The 15015-nt window shown below is 45.5% G+C and overlaps 1 pseudogene; it reads left to right on the top strand.

Annotated features, from left to right (window-relative positions):
- Window positions 1-2541: 2541 nt before the first annotated feature.
- Window positions 2542-15015, top strand: part of LOC127210528 (PRAME family member 8-like) — a 31289-nt pseudogene continuing 18815 nt past the window's right edge.

Consider the following 15015-nt stretch of genomic DNA (forward strand, 5'->3'; position numbering starts at 1 on the left):
TGAACATGGTTGAGCAAATTTTCTTGTTGTGTGCTGGAGCATCTTCTGGGTATATTCCAAGGAGTGGAATAGCTGGGTTTTGAGGAAGCCCTATTCCCAGTTTTCTGAGATAGTGCCAGATAGATTTCCAAAATGGCTGTACTAGTTTGCATTCCCACCAGCAATGAAGGAGTGTTCCTCTCTCTCCACATCCTCACCAGCATGTGGTGTTGCTTGAATTTTTGATCTTAGCCATTCTGATGGGTGTAAGATGGAATCTCAGAGTCATTTTGATTTGCATTTCTCTGATGATTAAAGACGTTGAGCATTTCTTTAAGTGTTTCTCAGCCATTTGATATTCCTCTGTTGAGAATTCTCTGTTTAGTTCTGAGCCCCATTTCTCAATTGGGTTATTTGGTTTGCTGGTGTTTAATTTCTTCAGTTCTTTATATAGTTTGGATAATAGACCTTTGTCAGATGTAGGGTTGGTGAAGATCTTTTCCCAGTCTGTAGGCATGGTACTGGCACAGCAATAGGCTGGTTGACCAATGGAATCAAATATTGTGTAGTTTAAATGCTGCCTTTTGTCTCAGTGTTGTGTAAACACTGCTCCCCAACTGTTCCCTGATATGCCAATAAAGAACCTTACAGCCAGTCGTTGAGCAGGGGTGGGACTAGGGCTGGACTTCCTGTCAGCCAGGGGAGGAGAAGTTAGAGGAGGAAGTAGGGGATAGAGCCTGAGGATTTGGCCACTAGCAGAGGTGCAGGGGAGTTGAAGAAGATTTAGCAGGAGCAAAGAAAGAACTAAAAAGCAAGTAACTTGGGGATTTTGACAAAGGTGGAATCAGGATAGCATAGAGGGTTAAGAACAGACTGAAACTGCTCAAGGTTGTGTTGTAAAGCTTTATAAACAAATATAAAAGAGCCTCAATTATTTGCGTGAAAGCCCGGTTAAGAAATAAACTAAGAGAAACAAATACAGTTTTTTAAAAATAACTCCCAACAGCTCACCAGAGAAGGGAGGCTGGGACATGGATGCAGGCTCTGAAGAGGTGCACAGCCAGGTTGGGAGCATCCTCATTGTGCAAAGGGATGAGTCAGAGATATCTGAGCCTTTAAGGTGCATCTCACCCTATATGCTGTCAGCACAAATGTTACTTATTTCCATGGATACTGACCTGCAGGGAACAAATGCACTGATGGCTGCTGTCAATCCAGATCTGCTGAGAAATGGATGTTGACATGATAAAGAGGCCCATGGGTATGCAACGGCCGTGAATGAGAGGGAGGAAAAGGGAATGCTTGAGGAAGTCCTCATACTAGCTACAGCTCAGATGCCTGTAAAAGGAGAAAGAACTATGCAGGGTTGGGCAGCGAGAGTTCCAGGGTTTGCCTGTGTGCGTGTCTTCAAGATCTGGAATGAAACTGGCCTTGTAGAGGAGCCTCACATGGCCTGATGTGGCCAGGTCCATGTTCCTAGTTACACAGTATTTTCTGGAACACTCTGGAGGAACACCCTGGAGGATGATGGATGGTTCTGTGGGCAGAGGCTTTTCAGCTAACCCTACTCCTCATCCTCAACAGGGTGTCTGTGTAGTCTGCCTCTTTGTATGCCATGCTATCCAAAGCTTCTGCCAAGCTTTTGGTCCCATAGGATAGGAGCCAGAGAGTTACTGAGCTGCTCCCAGCTTCCCTAACAATTGGAACAACCGCAGTTCTGGCTAATAGGGCTTATGAGAAGCTGTCTGGATGAAAAGTAAAACCGTAGGAAAAGGAAGTGAGCATGGTCTCACTCCTTTTCCCCCACATGCAGGTATTTCTCTTCTGACTTTGAATGCAGTCTTGATGTCTAGAATAGCAGCCGCATTATGCCTTTGAGGCCATAGGTAAATATATCAAAAGACGTAATTCCTTGGTGACATTGATGCAGCTCCTCCCTCTTGGTAAACAAATAAGAAAGAATATTCATGGTTTACTATTCATCCGCTCCCTTGTTTCTTGCAGCTAGCCAGTTCGACATACACTGCTTGGTTGCCATAGTGTCGTGCATGGTCCCATGTGATACATCTTACTATAATTTAGGAAGCTGGTGTTCTGCTTTACATCTCAACTTCTTGTGAAATCAGTATTTACTCAGGGTACCAAGAAAGCAGACTTAAGGCCTGAGAAGCTAAACACTAGCCGTGCGAAGGGTGACCATTTGTATTCTCTCGGGGCCTTCCATAAACTTGTGCTTTTCAGTCTGAGGCAGAAGTTTTTGCATTTACTTAAGCCTCAGGCAAAGTTAAAGTTATGTGGCCTGGTCAGCATCAATATCCTGTAATCCTTGTTTTTCCTTCAGTGAAATAATGGGGCTGAGCATGTATTTATCAGGCAAATCGTCTCTGTTTGATTAATATCGTCTGTGGAGACAGCAATGGAATATTAGACTGTTAGGGTCAATGGCATCATCCAGGACGATGATGTAATTTATTTATGGAAACTATCAATGTGCCAGTCTTCTTCCATTAAGTATCCACAATGTCACTAGGTCATTTTCAGAACAAGACAGACTTATGGGAAATGACTCTGAACAGGTAAGTTTAAACACGGGAGAAGAAAGTATGGTGTGAGATTGAGCTTGGGGGCCCAGGGCATCTGTAGAGCATTGTTTAGAAACAATGGAGTATTTGGAGCGTCTGTATCAGTATTTCCAGAAATATGGCTTACTCAAATAGCCATTAAAGCCCCTGAATGACCTTTTCCAAAGGTCAGAGGAGATGGAGGGAGTGTTAAGGGACAATGCAGTGAGGCAGGGCTAGAAGCCGCCATCCCATAATCAGAGTAGGCTCAAAGACTTGAAAGAGGAAGGGTCAGGTTGCTGGGTTCTGAACAGTAGAGCAGTGGGAAGCTCTGAGGCTCATTTGAGAAGACACAACTTGCATGAGGGGGAGCCTGGGGAGCAGACACAGGGACCTCACTTGTCTTCCTCCGGCCAGAAGTTAGAGACAGCAGCCAGGGCTATCATCAGCTTGCTGACAGGAAAGCCCAGCAGGTGAGCAGAGTGGATCAAAAGGAGAGACAAGTTATCCTGACCCTTCTTGTGTTTCCTCTTGTAGAGATGACACCAGACGTCTCTAAGACTAAGAGAAGAGAGAGAGAGAGAAGGAACTTGGGTCTGGACCATTTTCAGATGGTGTGTCACTCAGAAATCACTGAGAGACTCTGAACGCATAAATAAAGCAAAATTCAGGCGTACATAGTGGGTAGGACAGGCTTCCCTGGGGATGCTGAGATGTATTTGCTGCTGAGGAGATGATGCTTTGGGATGTATTTGGAAACAAGTCTTTGAACACATAGGAAGGGAGGGAGGGAGGAAGGAAGGAAAGGTAGGTGGGCTCCCATTTCACTAGCTAACTACTTCTAAGAAGTAATGGAGTGGGGATCTAAGAAGAATTCAGGTTGAGAGGGAGAGAGAGGTGGCAAATGGGTACAAGGTGGAAAGAGAAAGGAGGTGGTGGGCACCGGCCAAGGGAAGCAAAGCTCTCCAGACCCCTCAGGCTCTGCTTTATTAACTTGTTGGGCAGGAGCCGCTGCCACAACTTGGAGAGCCTGGACAGGCAGGTAGGTATTCCTGTCTGGGCAGGTGATGGCCAGAAACGAGCCATGTTGGTTGTAGGGGGCAGAAAAGGGAGCTACTCAGATAGGCAGCCAGCACATCATCGTCTTACAGAGAACTAAGACTCAGACATGGAAAGCGATCTATCCAGGCATCCGTAGCTGCTTAGAGATATAGAACTGTGGTTTCAACTTGGCCTCTTTTTGCCCCGAATTAATAGGGTTGGAATTGCTGGTTTCATACTCAGTAGGTGGCATTAAGACTGGTAGATTATCTTGTAGATAAGGCCAGTTTCAGCCATATGGACAAGAAAACAAGGTATCTTTGGGAGATCATTTATTTCACTGGGACTCAGGAGCACTGGGGATTGGACTATCTAAGTTATGCACTTTGTTGGGTAATATCCTTGTTTTTGTGGTTGTTGTTTTTGCTTTTGTTTTGTTTGTTTGTTTGTTTGTTTGTTTTGTTTTGGTTTGGTTTTTTGAGACAAGGTTTCTCTGTATATCTTTGGCTGTCCTAGACTCGCTTTGGAGACCAGGCTGGCCTCGAACCCACAGTGATCCACCTGCTTCTGCCTCCCAAGTGCTGGGATTAAAGGCATGCACCGCAACCCCCCCCACCCCCCACCCCAGCTTAACCTTGTTACTATCCATAATATGAAATATCAAAACCTTCCCAAAACTCACGAATGTAGTAACCATGTTAATAGATGCATTGAAGCCGGGTGTGGTGGCGCATGTCTTTAATCCCTGCACTCGGGAGACAGAGGCAGGCAGATCTCTGTGAGTTCGAGGCCACCCTGGTCTACAAAGTGAGTCTAGGGCAGCCAGGATGGTTGCTATCTATGGATAAAAGTGTTTTAGGGGAAAGCTGAAGATGGTTGAGGCAGCATTTTAAACCATAGAGCTCATGAAAAGCATTCTGGATGAGGCAAAACACTATTCCTATGGGATGGTGCAACAGTGGGCTGCAGTATAACAGCTAAGTGTCGGGAAATTCACACTAAGGGCGTTAACTGCAAGAATCTTAATGCCTTCTTCACCTGAGCCCTTTAGCAGGTCCTCCCCCTAGCCTCTAGAGCTGCTGGGCCGCAGCTCTCCTGCTGAAAGGATGGGGTGGCAGGCCACTAAGAGACTGCTGAGCTCACAGCTGTGGACCGCTGCAGACATGTGCTGTCCACAGGGTACTCTATAAGCCTTCAAAGCCGTCACTGGATGTCTCATTTCAAAGAGAAAATGTGAAAAACAGCTCTAACAGCAGTTGTTGTGTCCTAGGCCTGGGGGCCTGGACTGAGAGCCAGGCAGACTCAGGATGACAGGTGCCTGTGTTTTGGAGCCAGAAGCAATCTGCGTCAAACAAGCCCTCCAATTGTAGGTTATTTTAGAAGGTATAAATCCTCTCCCCACCCCTTAAAAACATTTTTGTGCCGTGCATGGTGGTGCACACCTGTAATCCTAACACTTAGGAGGCTAACTCACAGAGATCTCTGTGAGTTTGAGGCCAGCCTAGTCTACAAAGCAAGTCCAGGACAGCCAGGGCTACACAGAGAAACCCTGTCTCGAAAAAAAAATTTTTGTTTTTGTTTCAGTGAATATATATGTGTGTTGACATGTGCATGTATTTATGGGTGCGTGTGTGTGTGTGTGTGTGTGTGTGTGTGTGTGTGTGTGTTTGATGTTGAGTGTTTTCCTCTATTGCTCTTCGCCTTATTTTTTGAGGCAAAGTCTCTCAGCAAACTTGGAGTTCACCTATGGGCTGGTATTGGGTAATAACCTCAGGTCATGGAAAATTGAATCAAGTTATCTCTGGGCGATAACCCTCAGCCATAAAGACTGGCTTAACCCCAGCCTTACTGTTTCTCTCCACCTGCAGAAATAAAAAACAACAACCCTGCTCCCAGTCAAGGAGCGCAAACACACACGCACACACACACACTCACACACACTAGGTGTAAATTCCTCATAGCTACCTGTGTATATAGACATATCCCCCAGCCCTTCTGAACATGCCCCAACCTTCATCCAGAGTAAAGGTTGGGGCCCCTTGCTGGTCCAATAAAGCAGTCTCAGCCTGTTGAGATCAGGCCTGTCTGCCTAGTTTTTCTTACAGCTATACTGGCTGAACTCCAGTGAGCTGCCTATCTCTCCCCCTCCAGGGCAAGGGTTACAGATGTGGGTCATTGTACCCTGCTCTTACATGGTGCTGGGTGGGGATCCACAAGCTGATCCTCCTGTTTGTCCAGCAAGCGTTTTACTCTCAGAGCCGTCTCCACTGCTAAGTCCACGCCCTTTTCAAGAATGCTTAGAGCAAGGCGGGTGTGGTGATGCACACCTGCAGTTCCAGCACTCGGGAGGCAGAGGCAGATGGATCTCTGTTATTTCCTGACCAGCCTGGTCTACATAGCAAGTCAGGACAGCTACACAGAGAAACCCTGTCTTGAGCCCCTGACACCAATTGCTTAAAACAAGTGTTCGGGATGGCTGAATTGTCTCAGTCTGAATTCTGATTTCCCCCATATGCGTTAGAACAGTGGGAAAGTTGCTTCCTCTTTCTGATAAGTTCAGTTTCCTTGTCCATATAGTGGGGGAGTTTAAATAGGAGCTATCTGGAATTTGACTGGATGAGCTGTTCCATACAAGGCCTGCAGCATATACAGTGTGTGCTCTGTAAATGGTAGCCTTTGTCTGAGTCTATAAAAGACAAGAATTACAGAATTGTAGTTGATATATTTATGGAGGTACACGCTCACTAGTCCCGCCATCACCCGCCCCCTTGCTAAAGATGTCGTGGCAGGATGCAGCTTGACAGATGAAGTCCTCCTTTACTGGACTCAGAGAATCAGGTTTGATTCCGTCCCTTCTAGTGTCTGACTTCATTTAAGACACTTACTATCTCGGAACTCCAGTAGCTTTTCTATTTAATACCCTTTCTGTTGGACCCTTGCTTTTGGTTGCCCAGGAGTACTATTGATGTAACTGTTAGGTCCACAGTCAGGCCCCTAAATGGTGGCGCTGCTGACAATGCCCTTAATGACACGTAGTCTGGGCTCAGCTCAGCCTGGACTCTGACTGGGTAAACAGAAATATTGCTAGCAGATAAACAAGACATAAATTCAGCACTCCTCATAAATCTCATGAGACGACGAATTTCTATTTGTCGGGAAAAGCTTTTACTTCTCTTATCTGCCCCCTACAGTCAACTCTCTGGGCAACAGGAATCTAGTTCCTGATTAACTCAAACAAGGTTATAACAGATCAAAGTTCTTATGATAGTTCCCAGGCTGGACCGGCTCATGTGCCCCTCCTCCATCGCATCGCAACAATGTCCCCATAAAACTGACAAAGCTGCCCCTGCCTTTTGCTGTTCTCTCTGCCTCACCAAACACAGTGAGAGACAGGCCTGGCAATTTTGATTCCCCAATAAATGTTTCTTTCTACCCACAGAGTGGTCTAGTTCAATCATTTCTGTGCCCTCGCTTACATTAACCTCAATCCCCTTCATTAGCTTCGCTTAGAAATTCACCTCACCACTGACCATGCCACTTTTTCTTTCTTTCTTTTTTTTTTTTTTGGTTTTTCGAGACAGGGTTTCTCTGTGTAGCCTGGACTGTCCTGGACTCACTTTGTAGTCCAGGCTGGCCTCGAACTCACAGCGATCCACCTGCCTCTCCCTCCTGAGTGCTGGGATTAAAGGCATGTGCCACCACGCCCAGCTTCTTTTTTTTTTTTTTTTTAAAGTATATACATTTATATTACTACACATGAATAAGACAAACTGCGTACAGCAGGAAGAACCATGAGACAATCATGAGTTACATGAATGCTACATTCATAGTGATTTGGCCATTTGCATTTGTCAAGCCCGAAGCAACTATCTTTCCTACTTTGTTGGGCCCAAATTTCTGAATGAAAGTCAATATCTATCATATCTCATCTCTATTAACTTAAGTCATCTATCTTGATATAAAAAGATCTTATCCCCTAATCAACAAAACTTGATTGTAAGACTAAACTATCCAGTCTTCAACCCCATCAAAGACCTGAGAAAGAATAAAAGTTAAATGCCTGAGTGAACCAGAAGTGCAGGTTAGCAGCTTCCAAAATGAAAAAATGACTGAGACAGTTTACTACCTGAACAGTCACCCAACACTCTCTGTAACATTGCAGCAGCATCTTCGGCCTTCTAGCCCATTATCTCTGCCAGACATATTTGTGAGGCAAGAACTATTGAGGACTTGCTTACCCTGTCTTGGCTGAGTTTGGCCATCGACTCTGCCTGCATCCAAACTTGCCCGTTTTTAGGCAGAATTCTGTCTGTGACAGAAACGAGGACATTTTACCCAGTGGCTTGTTTGCCACATTTGAAGCCATCTCCTCCATAAGGAGGTTCTTTGATGTTGATCATCTTCTTTGAGGTAGGCTCAGTGTTTTCTTTCCTTCTTTTTAAATAAATATTTATCTATTACATATGCAGTGGTCTGTCTGTGTGCCAGAAGAGGACATCAGATCTCATTATAGATGGTTATGAGCTACCATATGGTTGCTGGGATAAGAACTCAGGACCTCTGGAAGAACAGCCAGTGCTCTTGACCGCTGAGCCATCTCTCCAGTCCCCCTACCTTTTCTTTCTTACTGGGGCTTGGGATAGGCAGAGGGAGATGGAACGCCCTAAGGAATGCCCCATTCTTCACAGGGAAAAGCTCATTTCCTGAACTTTTCTCCTAAGTCTTTTTCCTGGTCTTTAGCTGTTGCCCTCTTGCCACTCTTTTAGTTTTTATTTTTTTAAAAACAGGGTTTCTCTGTAGCTTTGGGTGTCCTGGACTCAATTTGTATATCAGGCTGGTTTCGAACTCACAGAGAGGTCCACCTACCTCTGCCTCCCTGAGTACTAGGATTACAAGCGTGTGCCTCAGCACCTGGCTCCTTCTCCCACTGTTAACGTTACCCCAAGAGTGCACTCAACCCTGCTGTCCTTCACTTTCCTCCTTTGTGATCCTGAACTGTGCTTATTATACAAGAAAACTGTGTGCCAGCCCTATGGCTCTTTTCCTTATCACAGTTGGGGGACCAAAGCCCTTCTCCTAGAACCAAGCTGCTTAGCAGCCACTGAGAAGATAATTATGTTCTTCTGTTTGTATTCTGTATTTATTTATTTATTTAGAAACAAGGTCTTACTTATCATGCAGTCCTGGCTGTATGGGAATTCCTTCTATAAAGAATCATCTGCCTCTTCGGTGATGAATTAAAGATTTGTATCACCATACTGGCTTTTTTACATTTTTTAAAAAAATTTGGGACAGGGTACAATGTAGCATAGACTGCCCTAGAATTTGCTGTGTATGCCAAAGATGACCTCGAACTTTTGATCTGACTTTCACTTTCCAAGTGCTGTGGTTACAGGCCATTTGCTGATACACTCAGTTTATTTGGTGCTGTGGATCCACCCTATTCATGGAGGCAAGGTCTTTTAATCAAACTCAGAGCTCACTGCTGTGACCAGTCTTGCTAGCCCACCTACTCTGGCGAATCCTCTTTCTCAGCATTCCTAGCCTAGAATTACAGGCAGACCACCACACCCACCTGACATTTACAGGGGTTCTGTGTGGCCTCACACTTACCAGAAAGAGCTTTAATCACTGAACCATCTCCTCAAAGTGAAATGTGAGGGTCTGCTTGTATTTTAAAAAGACATGTATTTGTATTTTATGTATATTATTGCTAGTCTGAATGCATGCATATCATCTCATGGGTGCAGGCCTAATAATCTGAGGCGATCAGAAGAAGGTGCTAGATCTTTTGGAACTAGACTTACAGACAGTTGTGAGCCACCATGTGGGTGTTGGGAACAAAATTCAGGTCCTCTTCAAGAGCAGCCAGAGCTCTTAGCATCTGAGGCGTCATTATAAAGTGACTATAAAATGATTTTTATGGTACCTTGACCTTGGGCTTCCGAGTCTTCCTAGAACTGTGGAAAATAAAATCACACGATTTATAAGCCACCCACTGTAGCATGTGTTTGCTGTAGTAGCCAAATGGACTATGACATGGACTCTATGTAAAGAAATGATTTCCAAAGAATACAAAGCTTGATTTGGCCCTTGAAATACAAGTAGGAACTAGCCAGATAGGAGGGAAAGATAAGAAGGGAAGGCTATATTCACAGGAGGATGCACACTGAAAAAGGTGCAAGGCAGGTCAACTGAAAGAGTCCCGAGCCTTGATGGCGTTTGAATGATCGCTTATTGATGAGTTGTAGGAACGTGATGGGAGCCAGGGAAGGGTTTTGTCTTTTTGAAAGGTCTCTCTAGCCAGGGTGGTAGCACACATCTGTAATTCTAGCACTTGGGAGGCAAAGGCAGGCAGAAATCTCTGAATTTGAGGCCAGCTTGCTCTACAGGGAGAGTTCTAGGACAGCTAGGGCTACACAGAGAAACCCTGTCTCAAACAAACAAACAAACAAACAAGAAAGGTCTCTCAGAGGCAATGTACACACAATGGTCTAGAAAGCTAGCCCAGAAGGCCATGAAGACAAAAGAGGATAGAGCAAAGGGACAGGTGGGAAATAGAGTCATACTCGAGGGCACCTGCAGAGCGCGTGCTGAGGCAAGAAGGACCATGAGACAGTCTCTGTTCGGTTGCATCGTTGCTGTAGGACGTACAACAGCTATTTTCATTTGAAACAGGGATATAAAAATACATCCTTAGTTTTAAAAAAAGGAGGGGGGCAGTTCTAGCTCGTGTATTCTAACCAGGCGCACACATTCCGCAGTTCAGACCATCTTTCTAAGATAGAATAAATATGATTACATATCTGCATATGTAACACACCGGCTTCATCCAAATAGAGAACTGAACCACGATGCGTCGTGATTTCCAATGGGCAGAGCCAGGCAGTGTTTTTTTTTTTTCCCCTGCTGTGTTGGGCAGGACTGCCATCCACCTGCCCCCTTGGCTGCTGTGGGCTATGCCAGCAGGCCTAGGATCCGGCGGCCATCAGAACACAGTGTGGACTCCCAGAATCAGTCCCGCTCAGACCCAGTGAAGGAAACTGGAACCAGAACTGTCCATGAAGCACAATCCTCCTCCCTGCTGCTTCCTTCAGTGTTCAGTGGTCAGATCCCTGGGGTGGAGGATGCCGGTGTGTGTGTGGGGTGGGGTGGGGTGGGGTGAGGGGGGTTGGGGGGAGGGGGGAGGGAAGACAGGGGGAAAAGATGGCTAGATTTAGTATTTTGAAGCATTTGCCTTGGCTCGAAGCCATGAAATAAAAACTGGTTCCCCACATGTCTTGGTGCCTCTATTCCTTAGACAGCTCCCAGGGCAAGAACATCTTCCACACTGACTTTCTTGGCAGCGCCAGCAGGACTTGGGAATTCTGCCAAACAGGGGCTGGGTCCTAACTCTTGTCTTGCCAGCATTAGTTATTTTCTCTGTTGCTGTGATAAACTATCCTGATAAAAGGCACTTAGGGAAGGGCTTGTTTGCCTCACAGTCTGAGGGTACCAGTCCATCACAGGAAGCATCAGCTGCAGGAAGCTTGAGGCTGATGGTTACATTGTACACACAGTGGGGAGCTGTGATGGCAGCCAGGATGCAGCCATCTGCTTCTCTTTGTGCTTGGGCCCCCAGCTCTTGGACCGGTGCCTTCCAGTTCTAGGACCACCCCCATCACCTAAATAAACTAATGCAGGCGATCCCCACAGACATACCTAGGAGCCCAACTCCCTAAGGTGAGTCTACACCCTGTTTTGTTGCCAGTAGTAACCATTACGCGTTTACCTTGTCACTCTGCATCAGAGTTTTGGCTGTCAGACCATTGACACAGCGGAAGGGGCCCGAGTGAAGGGTTTCAGCGAGTGACAACTTTGAATATTTAAGCAGCAAATTGGAGATGGGATAGTCAAATGAGGGACCCAAGCCAAGTTCGTACCTTGTATAAACCACCTACTTAGGCTGGGAGGCTGCGGAACCTTCGAGAACATTGCCTCAGGCTTCTAGTGCCCTGACCTTTGGCCTTGAAGAGCGATGACTCACTGTGGAATGCTTCCTGGCTCCTCTACAGGAGGGCTTGTCCACTGTGTTGTTCTGAGCCAGCCTATCTGGTCTTTGAGCTTTCTATCTAGGAAGGGAACTGAGAAAATCCTGGACTAAGTGAGATGAGAGTGGGTTTCTCTTCCTTATGTGGAGCGGTTACGTGATTTTCAGGTGTATAGTTCTCACTGCCACTTGGTCTGCAGAGGCAAATGCGGTTGCTCCTGGCAGCCACTCAGGAATCTGGTATTGTTCCAAGCTCGTTTCTAAACTATTATCCACTTAGAACTCTCGGGAGAGCTGACCTTTAGCCCTCTTGTTTAACCTTTGGGAATTCTTTCCCCTCTTTCGTTTTCCTTTTCTTTCCCGATAACCGAAGTCACAAGGCCATGCGTTCTGCCAAGAGTGAGAAACCCAGAACCAGCCTGCTTGGGTTTAGGCTCTGCTGCCCTGAGCTAGCTAGTTATTCATCCCCCTGTGCCTCCGATTTGTTTGCATTGCGTCAGGATGTGTACGGCACCTAGGCCTGGGTAATAGTAAGAGCTCTGTTTGTTCTGTGAGCTGTTCCACAACCGCAGGCCCCGCCACAGTCCTATGAGTAAACCCTGTTTTTAATCCCCATTTTATAGATGGTGAAAATGAAGCTTAGACTGGTAAACCTGCCTGAGGGCACTCGGCCAGAAGCTAAGAGAAGCCAGAATTAAAGACAGGTTTGGTTTTTTTTTTTTCTTTCCCATTACAAATCTCATGTTCTTAACCACAGCTTACAGTGTCTCTCCTGTAAGTGGGTGATTTTAAAATGCGTCGATGACATTGTTTGGAACGCATGCCTCTCCAGCATTTCTTTTTTCTTTTTTCTTCTTTGCCAGTCCTGTGGATATCACCCGACTTCCAAAGAAGAATCCCCTTTCTCTGAGCACAGGCAGGTGGAAACTCAGGATGAAAGTGAGGGGCTGGGACCAGGTGGAAACTCAACATGAAAGTGAGAGCCTGGGACCAGAGGATTTCCAGAAAGCACCAGTGGCGTCTCAAGAACAAACCAGATCCACCAGCACCCAGGCTTAGGCTTACTGGTGCTAGGCTGAGCGCCAGCTGGCTTCCTGCCTCTGTCCTCCAGGCTGAGACTTACCCAGCTCAACTTGCAGCTTTTTGAACTTTTGTTCTAATTGATTCTAAGAATGGAAACCCGGGACACTTGCAGGAGGTGGTGTGGTGGTTTTGGTTTTTTGTTTTTGTTTTGTTTTGTTTTTTCCTTTTCCCTCCTGAGACAAGGTTTCTCTCAGTACCCTTGGCTGTCCTGGAACTCCTGTAGACTAGATTGCCTCTGCCTGCCAAGTGCTGGGACTAAAGCCGTGAGCCATCACTGCCTAACGAGGAGGTGTCATGTAAGGCAGTCCGCTAAACACATAAGGTTTATTAAAGGCTTAAACTTCATGCAGCCTTTATCGTGTATTTGGTTTTCTGTATTTATTTTATTTTATGAGTGTTTTGCCTGAATGTATATGCATGTTCATATGTGCAACTCCTGTGCCTGCGGGGGACAGGGATCTTTTAATTTTAATGTTTGAAATGAATGCTTGTAATTTGGGATAATTTTTGAGTCACAGAAAGGCTCCAGGGATAGTGACAAGTCCATACCTCCTTTACCAGTTAACCGTAATGTTGGCATCTGAGCCCCCCCAGGATCGTTTGCAAACCCGAGACATCTGTGCTTGTTCCATACTAAGAACTAGACTGTCATCTTTTGTTTGTTTGTTTGTTTGTTTTTTGAGACAGGGTTTCTCTGTGTAGCCCTGGCTGTCCTCAAACTCACAGTGATCTGCCTGCCTCTGCCTCCCAAGTGCTGGGATTAAAAGTGTGCGCCACCACACCTGGCATTCAGCCTGCTTTCTTATAGAACCCAGGACCACCTGCCCATCAGTAGCCTCACTCACAATGGACTGGGCCCTTCTCGATGGATCTTTAATTAAGAAAATGTCCTACAGGCTTGCCTACAGCCCAATCTTACAGAGACATTTTCTCAATTGAGTCGTCCTCCTCTCTGATGACTAGCTTGTGTCAGCATAAAACTAGCCAGCACAGGGCTGGAGAGATGGCTCAGAGGTTAAGAGCACTGACTGCTCTTCCACAGGTCCTGAGTTCAAGTCCCAGCAACCAAATGGTGGCTCACAACCATCTATAATTAATCTAATGCCCTCTTCTGGCCTGCAGGTGCACATGCAAATAGAGCACTGTATACATAATAATAAATAAATCTTTAAAAAAAAAAACTAGCTAGCACAGTCTCTTTGCCGTGTTTCATTTACTCTACCTTTCTTCATTTTTCGTGACCTCAGTTACTTCTTTTTTTGATGCAGGGTCTCACTATGCAACTTAGTCTGGCTTTGAACTTGCTGTCTTCTTCCTCGCTAAGCTTCCCCAGTGCTGGGATCTCAGGGCATGCTGCCACACCCAAGTTTCAATGGCCTTCACTAAAGGGAGCTGTTTAGGAACTTGTATCTGGTCCCTCTCTTTGATTCTGTCCGGTGATTCTCCTGATAGGATAGGAAGCCTACTGTAGGGTGAGGCATTCTTCTTGCTATGCCCTGTCAGGGAGAACATAACAACAGAGCTGTCACTGGTGATGCTGACCTGAGTCACTTGGCTACTGGATTTGCTGGGTTTCTTCACTGTAAGGTGGTTTTTTCCTTTTTTAAAATTATGTTTTGTTGTGACTCACTAAGACCTGTGCATACTGAGAGGGCGGGGAATTAAATTTTACCTCCTCAAGGAGGAGGTACATACATATATTGTTTTGAAAGTCCCCTGATACGCATTCTCTTTGTTAACAAGAGTCTTCCTTTTAAAAGACATTTTATACTTAATTTTAAAAAGATTTAATTAACTAATTAATTTATTTATTCATACAGTATCATGCTTACATGGCAGAAGAGGGCATAAGGTCTCATTATAGATGGTTGTGAGCCACCATGTGGTTGCTAGGAATTGAACTCAGGACCTTTGGAAGAACAGACAGTGCTCTTAACTACTGAGCCATCTTGTTAGCCCTTAAACTTAATTCTTATTTTATGTGTATGGGTAGGTTTTTTTTTCTTGCATATGTGTCTGTGAACCAAGTGTGAATACCTTGTGCCCACAGAAGCCAGAAGAAGATCCCCTTGAAGTGGAGTTATAGGCAGTTATGAGCTACCACATAGGTTCTGGGAATTGAACCTTGGTCCTTTGCAATAGCAAGGAGTGCTCTTATTCACTGAGCCTTCTTGACAGCTCCCTAGATTCTTTCTTTCTTTCTTTCTTTTTTTTTTTTTTTTTTTTTTTTTGTTTGTTTGTTTGCTTTTTTGAGACAGGGTTTCTCTATGTAGCTTTGTCTGTCCTGAACTTGCTGTGTAGACCAGGCTGGCCTCAAACTCA

The sequence above is a fragment of the Acomys russatus genome, chromosome 28 (genome assembly GCF_903995435.1).
Source record: "Acomys russatus chromosome 28, mAcoRus1.1, whole genome shotgun sequence".
Lineage (NCBI taxonomy): Eukaryota > Metazoa > Chordata > Mammalia > Rodentia > Muridae > Acomys > Acomys russatus.